Below are 9,216 nucleotides of genomic sequence, written 5' to 3'. Positions count from 1 at the left end.
TTATTGAATCTATTAATAGAAGATTTAACCCTTATTCCTTCTAATGGCTCATGCAATAACATATATATGTAGTAGCTAAATGCCAGGCAATGCAATTCATAAGCTAAGTGAGGGTTGGACTTTGAATAAGTGTCAACATAAAGGGAAATGATAATTTAATATGTTGATATTAGTAAGACCTAGACATGAGATACAAAATTGAATGATCCTGCATTTGACCAGTGCCTTTTCTATTGGGAAATTACATGAATTACAACCATACATCTTCTAGAAATCTTTGACATAACTTCTACATCAAGATCCTTGATCTATCTTTTGCCTTGTGAATAAACATCTACATTAAAATGAATCTCATACTTTGAAATATCCCATCTTGAAGTCTACAAACCCTGTGATAAATGTCAAGAAATTACACAACCCTTTATTCCACAAGAAAAATACTTCAACCAAATGCACTTTTAAACAAAGTGCAACCTAATTTATGCTCTTGGTTCATAAATCAAAAGAAATTAAAGATCCATGAATAGGAGACACGATTCAAAATGAATGTAAACTTTTTGTTGTGCTTTATTCATTTTCCTTGAAAACAAATACATGAAAGATGTATAGAATTGATTCACAAATCACCTAACAAACAAGAACTATCTCTTTAAAACTTAGTGCTACTCATTACAAGATAAATTACTGAAAAGATTTGGTGGAATCACAGTCATGGATCCAACAAAGTGGTCTCATACTGAAAATTGCTAACCAACAATGGTCTCACAGTGAAAAAAATTGAAACCCTGACAATGGATGAAAGAAAGAAAGATATAGAAGAGAGAGAATTCCTAGATCTGATCTAAAGATGACATGTGTCAACTTGAAATTCCATCCCTTGCAATTGCAAAACCTATTTCATCTTTCTACCCATTTCATTTGATTTAGTTCTCATCAATATTCTAAAACTAACTTGAAATATCTCCTGTTCAATGATGAAAACCATTATGTTTGCCAAAAATATGAAAGCCTCATGAAATACTGGTAAAAATTTGAGTTTAGATTGATTAAAGGTAACCAAATTTGACCCTAACTAAATTTTTTCCAAGTTTTACTAAGCCTATAATTGCATTTTCAATTTTGGCCCATTTCACTAAGAAGGCCCAAATTTTACATTTCTGCCTATAACTCAAACTAGTGAATTCCTGTGTGAAAACAAACTCCATAATCAGATAGTTTGTCTTCTCCCAGTTTTGGTGATATATAACATGCCTATGTTTTCTTACTAGAAACCCCCTAAAAGTCATTTTCAAAAATAGTACTCCCCGTGCTGTGGCTCTAGTCTGAACTTTAAAATTTCAAAAAAATTAAAATTATTTCTGTAGTTCAAACTTTAATCAATATGCCTCTTTAGATTTAAAAATATGTATGTGACCTTTGGAGAAAAAATTTTAAAATGACATTTTAAAATGATTTTATTTTTTTCCCTCACCTTGTATTTCAGGTAAAAAACATGCTTTGACTTTTGTGCCATGTGGTGACCTCTTATTGGCTAACCTTTAAATAGTCACCATCCATTTAAGCACCACATGGCACCATCTAGTTGGATGACATGTCATTTCCACGTGTCAGCCCCTCATTTACTTCTTAAACTAACATTGGGCATCCACCTCTACACACGGATTGGATTACCACTTTACCACTGGTCATCAATCCACCTCATCATGCCACATGTTGAATGGTGATAGACCACCTGTACCAAGTGGTTCCCACAAATACTTGCCAAGTTTTTTGGATTTTCTAGTAGGTCACCATGTCGCAACTGGAAAATCCTCCCATTTTTCGGTGGCAACATGGCAACCACTTTATTCTAACAACCATTTTCTGGCAAACTTCTCTACCTAGTGACACATCAATGCCACCTATATACATGATCATTGTGCCACATTATCACTAGCTCAGTAGGTCACTATGTCATTATGCATATCAATCAAGAAACTTCCTTTAGCAACATAGCGACTATTGCGAGATCCTCCATGTGTCATCATCTGGGCATGGGATTCCATGTCATCATGGTAGTATACTAGGTCAAAACTTTCTCATTTGTACAGTCCAACTATCATCCACGTGTCCAACTATCTTCATCATTTGGCCAACTGGGTCCTTGCACATGAATCTTTCCCTTTTAAAGGCACTATCTTTTAGACATATATTCATATGAGTGGAGAAGTACTTAAACATGCTAAAAGTCCACTACGAGAGCAATGTGGGATAAAGGTTTAGAAGAACCTCCCCTTCTCTAAGGTAATTTTTAGATGCCTCCTTGGACTTGTGTTACTCGCTACCTCCTTTGCTGGATCCACTCCCAAAACTTCTACCAAAGAAGGATTGGAAAATGTCAAATGGATCATGGCCATTGTCCCCACCCATTCCTTCTTTAAGTGCATCCTCTCCTGTAAGAAATGATAATGCTGAGCAAGGAATGAGAAACAATCCAAGTAAGTTAAGTGTGAAACAATGTTACCATAAGATAAGCAAACTCCAAGAGCATACACCAAGATGGTTCAACAATGGAGACAAGGATTTATAAGAGGAAAGCAAAGAAAACCCCTTGTGAGTATTATGAATGAAGGCAAATGCCTAGAGAAGAGAGAGAGAGAGTGTTGGAGCAAAAGTAGCTCAATACAATAACATCAAGTGCTAAGAGTGTGAAGAAGAAAGAAGGAGGAGCATCTATTATATAGAGATGAGAGAGGATTTTCATTTGTAAATCCCATTTCTATGAATGCCACATTCATAACAAGTGTGTGCAAAGTGTCACAATCCTCTTAAGGAGGATAAACTAAATAAAGAAATAAACAAGAGTTATCCTTACATGTGGAATAAAGGACAAACAATGACATGTCCTCCACATGTGTACAAGAGGACAAACTACATTTAGGGACCCTTGGAATATCCCAATTAATATATCCAAGGAAAGATTAACCTTTCTAACACCCCCCCTTAATCTTTACTTGGGGAGCTTACATCAACGGGTTGTAAACCCAAATTTTTACAATGGAACTGAAATCTCTCCTTAGAAAGTGGTTTGGTTAAAATATCAGCCACTTGATCTTCTCCTTTACAATAAAGAAGAATAATTTTCTTGTCTTCAACTTGTTCTTGAATGAAGTGATGTTGAAGTGAAATATGTTTGGTTCATGCATGATAAACTGGATTCTTTGCCAAGGCAATAGCACTTTGATTGTCACAATGTATAGGTGTAGGTGATTGTTGAGGTAGACCCAAATCATCAAGAAGTCTTCTAATCCATAAATCTTCCTTAGCTGCATTGGTACAACCTTTGTATTCAGCTTCAGTTGAGCATAGGGAAATAGAGTGTTCTTTTTTGCTTTTCCAAGAAATTGGACCTGAACCAACAAAGAAAAAATAACCACAAGTGGATTTCCCATCATTGGGATCTCCACCTAGATCGGAATCAGTATAGCCATGTAAAATAAATTTAGAATTTGCATCATAAAATAACCCCATATTAATAGTTCCTTTAATGTACATTAAGATGCGTTTAGCAACTTTAAAATGAGTTTGTTGAGGTTTAGACATAAATCGAGAAACTAAACCAACACTATAAGCAACATCAGGTCTAGTAAGAGTTAAATATTTTAAACTTCCTACCAATTGCCTATACAAAGTTTCATCAACAAAAGGAGTATTCATATCATTCATTAATTTAGTTCCTAATTCACATGGAATTGAAACATGGTTAGAGTCATTCATCTTAAATTTTTCTAAAAGATCATAAGCATACTTGCTTTGAGAAAGAAAGATACCTTTAGGAGTTTGGAAAATTTGCATACCTAAGAAGTAATGTAAGATACCTAAATCAGTCATCTAAAATTTCTGTTTAAGTTGAAATTTGATATCAGAAATCAAAGTGTCTGAATTAAAAGTGAGTATTAGATCATCTACATAAACAATAACAATAATAATGTCATCGTTAGTATGTTTAATATACAAATTTGGATTATTCTGACTTCTAGCAAAACCTTGAGAAATAAAGAAAGAATTAATTTTAGAATACCATTCTATAGGTGATTGTTTAAGACCATAAATAGATTTGTTCAATTTGCAAACCAGATTTTCACTACCTTTCTTAACAAATCCAGGAGGTTGAGCCATATAGATTTCTTCGTGTAAGTCATCATGTAAGAAGGCACTTTTAACATCCATTTGATGAATGGGCCAATTCATTTTAGATGCTAAAGCAAGAACTAATTTGATAGTAGGCATTTTAGCAACAGGAGCAAAAGTTTCATTATAGTCTAATCCTTCAATTTGGGAAAAACCTCTAGCAACTAGTCTAGCCTTGAATTTACTAATTTCATTATTAGTATTGAATTTTGTTTTATATAACCATTTACATGAAAATATATTCTTTCCATGAGGTAACTTGACTAAGTCCCAAGTTTGATTAGCAATTAAAGAATCATATTCCTCTTGCATGGCTTTCTACCAATGAGGTTGAGAGTTAGCTTGATCAAAAGACTTAGGATCGTTAGAATTCATAATAGTAGTCATCAAAGCATAATTACAATAATTAATCCTTCTATGTTTAATTCCACCAAATCTAGAAATGTAATCATCACCTTCATTGATTAAGTTTTGAGCCCATTTAGGTTTACGTTTAGTTGTAATGGAATTATCACTAGAGAAAGAATCATTAGTAATAAAAGTATCATTAGTAGGTACTTGAATATCATGAGGTGTAGGTGCAGAAATAATAGGTGGTACTTGATTTGAAGGATTAAGAGGAGGAGTAGGGTTGAAAGAAGGACGTTGGTCCTCCACCAGCACAATTTTAGTGCCACTGAATTCTACATCATGTGTAGTAGAGCAATCATGGACTCCATTTTCTGCAATACAAACATCTCTAGCAACTTGAACTTTGTTAGTAGTGGAATCATAAACACGATAACCTTTAGTGTTTTCATCATAACCAAAAAACATATAAGGAGATTACTTAGCATCTAATTTATGCCTTTTCTGTTTAGAAGTATGAACATAAGCAATAGAACCAAAAATCTGTAAATGATGTAAATTAGGTTTCCTACCAGACCAAGCCTCTTCTGGAGTGATAAGCTTGAGAGCTTTGGTAGGAGTCTGATTAAGGATATAAGTTGCACAAAACATGGCTTCAGCCCAAAATTTATAATGCAGATTCTTAGCATGCAACATGCTTCTAGCCATTTCAACAATGGTCTGATGCTTTCTTTCCACCACACCATTTTGTTGTGGTGTATAAGGAATAGTAAGCTCGTGTTTAATTCCACATGATTTCAAATAAGAATGAAAAGCATTATTCACATATTCCTTTCCATTATCAGTTCTAAGAATTTTAAGTTTAAAACCAGATTGCCTTTCAACATATAACTGAAATTCAATAAATATATCAAGAACTTGATCCTTGCTATGCAAAAAATAGATCCAAGTTCGTCTAGAAAAATCATCAACAAAGGTAAGTGCATACTAAGAACCTTGGATGGAGGTATTCTCCATGGAGCCCAAAAGGTCACTATGGACAAGATGCAACTTATGAGTTGCTCGCCATGATTTTCCACTTGGAAAGGGCTCCCTATGCATCTTACCACTCATACAACCTGTACAGGCAATCTTGGAGGGAATAATGTGATGGAGACACAACCCAAGAACAGAATGGAACCAATAGAAAGGGAAAATTATATTAACTGAGAAAATAAGCTAGTACAAATAGTACAGAGAAAATAAGCTTCAGAACATGCCCTAAGGGCTTACAATAGCATAAATTTGTAGAATATTTCTCCTTTTAGCACCTCCTCTCAAACTCCACTCCGAACTCCTTTTACAATGCCAGAAATCTCCTTAAATAGACCCTAGAGGGTTAAGGACTAGGAGTACATTCTATAAAGTGCTAGTAGGCATCCACTGATGAAATAGAAGGTTCCGGAAGCTACGTTAGGAGTCGGTGCAAATCTAGAAGAATCCAGAAATGGTAACCAAACTTTTGGGAGGCATAACTTTTGAATCGTAGCTCTGATTGACGAACCGTTTACATTTTCAAAAAACTCTCGAAGCACTCTATAGCCCTATGGACCAGCTTTGCTCATCCCCCAATTTTTGACCCTTTTCAAGGTCATTTAATGCCCCAAACCTGACTTTGAAGCATTCTTAGGAGGTCTCCAAAACTTGAAAAACTGCAATAACTTTTAAACCGTGGGGCCTATTGACCTGATTCTTTTTCTGGAATGCTCTAAATCATGATTAAATTCATCTGGCCAATTCACACCTTCTAGTTTTTCGAAATGATGACCCAAATACATGCTCCTATTTTTTTGGGATTTTTAAACACACTGATAGTTGAACTATGAGAGTTGGAACCTTTATTTGAGCCAAATGGGTATCCAAAAATGTAAAGACATGAAACGGAAACTAAGTCTAAGTACAGTTTTTGGGTGACACAAGATTGCCCTTATACCTCTGGATGCTCCTGCATCATAATGTGAGGCAAGCCATCAACCATATTATACTTTTGCATGAAAGTAATATAATCAGAATTTAAATGGCCAAGTCTCTCATGCCATATATTGAAATCAATAGAAGTATGTAGTAAATATCGTGAACTAGAAAATTCATGGAATTTAAACAAATTGTCATTATCCATTTTAGCATGAGCAATCACTTTTAGAGTTTGAGGATCTATGATATAACATGTATCTTTGTAAAATTCAACTTTATAGTCCTGACATAACTGTGAAACAGAAAGCAGATTAATTTTCAAGTTAGGTACATATAATACATCATGCAATTCACCATTAGGAATAGTAACATCACCTAATCCTTCAACTTTACAAGTCTGATTATTAGCTAACTGAATAGGAATGTTAGCAATATCAGGTTGTAAAGAATCAAAAATTTCTTTATGAGAGGTTACATGTTGTGATGCACCACTGTCAACAATCCATTCTAAAGGTCTACAAAGATTAAAGCTACAAGTAAAAGCATGATGAGGATTAAAACCAGTAGAGTTACCTTTTTTATGATTTGAGTTTTGATTATTGGTACTATTATTCATAGGTTTTTTATCATTTTGCTTTTTAAAATAGTTATTGACAATATGACCATCTTTGCCACAATAAGAACAATGAGGTTTGGAATTGGAATGATTCTTTTGATTATTAGTATTACGAGTGTTATTATGATGATTGTTATTATTATTATATTTTGCATAAAATTTATTGTTGGAATTATTTGAATTAGTATTATATTGTTTGTGGTTATTATTATTATAATTAGAATGAGAATTAGTATTTGAATTTCTAGACACAAATGCATGTTCAGTTGATTTAAGGGTAACAAACTGAATTAGCTTAGCTTCTTCCTATCTTAATAAAGTTTGAAAAATAACATAAGTTAACTGAGAAGTTAAAGTAGGAATAGCAAGCTGTGCATGAATATTAGTTATAAACTGTTGAAACTGTCTAGGAAGACATTTTTTAAGAAGAAGATGAATTAAACGAATGTCCTCTAATTGAACACCTAAGGCAATAATTTGGCTTTTAAGAGAATCAAATTTTAACAAAAATTCATCCATACTTTTAAAATCTGCATACCTGAGATCTTCAAGTTGATCTTGCAACTGTATTTTGTGGTATTCATCTCCACTGTCATACTTGGTTTTCAAGATGGACCATGCATCATGAGCCTTAGAACAGTGAACAATTAACACATATAAATCTGGAATAATGGAAATACCAATTAACCCTAAAGCTTCTTCATTTTTAGATTTCCAAGTATCTTTCTCGTGTTGGGTAGCCGCTGAACCGGGTTCAAGAGAAGGATCAGTGGCTATTTCGAAGAGGTGTTTAAAACGAAAAATAAATGAGATATGAGTTCTCCAAGAATGATAATTAGAATAATTAAGTTTTATTTCTAGAATTAAGGTTGACATGATTAGAAAAAAAAAAATTCTATTTTAAAAAAAAAAATTCCTTAATTTGAAAATCAAATTAATTGAGAAAAAAAATCTTATTTTTTTATATATATAAAATTAAGAATATATATTTTTTTCAATTATTTATTTGAAAGAAAACAAAAAAAATTCATAAAATGAAAAAAAAATTATTTTTTAAATTTTTTTAATAAAAAAATGAATAAAAAATTATGTGATATAATAAATGTTGTATGGTTTTTTGTTTTTTTTAAGAAATGAAACAAGATTTTAAAAAGTTGGTGAAAGGGCGAGCAAAGAAGGCAGAGTTTTTTTTTTAAAAATGCGCAGTGAGCATGTGGAGGATGAGAGGGGAGCAGAGCGCAGGCGGTGGCTGCCGCATGGTCAAAGCGGCGGAGGTGGTTGGTCGGCCCTGGTCGGTGGAAGAGGGCGGAGTTTTAAGTTTTTAAAAAATGGTTCAAAGAAGATATGGATGAAGCCACTGGCGTGGCTGCACAGGCGGCAGTTGACGCGTGGCCTAAACGCAGGCCGTGCCTTAGGGTTTACCGCGGGTGAGAAGGGGGCGGCAGAAGCGGTGGATCAGCGGTGGAAGAAAAATGATAGAGGTTTATGTGCACGGCAAAGGATGTAGTGTTGGGCGCAAGTTGCACACGACGGTGATGCGACGGCGCTGTGTGCACGCGACGGCGCTAATGGTGCGCGGTGGTGCTGATGGCTTGCGGCGGCACGCAGCAGTGCGTGGGTGGCATGCAGGTGGCGCGTCCGCCCAAAAAAATGTGAATGCGTGAAAAAAAACAATTAAATGAAATGTATATAGATTTATAAGGATTAAAATCCTATGAAAATATCTATGTTCTATGTTTGAAATTTTCAAGAGCATATAACAAATAGATATAGAACAATATATTAGAAGTTTTTTTTGAAGAGAAGGAAATTTTTTTTTTTAAAGGAGTAAGAAAATTAGAGACTTATTGAAAACTTTACTCATGTAATACTTCTTGTTTTGGCAACATGCCTTCCAAAACAAGAAAAAAGAATTGAAATTTAATAAGAAAACCCTTTGGCGGCAAGCCTTCCAAAGAGGGTTAGTAAAAAAATATGAAACCTGCATACACAAGATATGTTAAAAAAGAGCTAAAATCACAACAGAAACTTCTTCTCTCAATAATGTCTCCAAATACGGTGTGCTCCAATGTATGGCAACCTTCAACACAAAACTTTAAACAAGGATTAGATAGCCAAGCTCTGATACC

Source organism: Cupressus sempervirens, chromosome 2, assembly GCF_028749045.1.
Source record: "Cupressus sempervirens isolate cs-2001-9-10 chromosome 2, ASM2874904v1, whole genome shotgun sequence".
In the NCBI taxonomy this organism is placed as follows: Eukaryota; Viridiplantae; Streptophyta; class Pinopsida; order Cupressales; family Cupressaceae; genus Cupressus; species Cupressus sempervirens.
Note: the sequence above shows the minus strand (reverse complement) of the source record.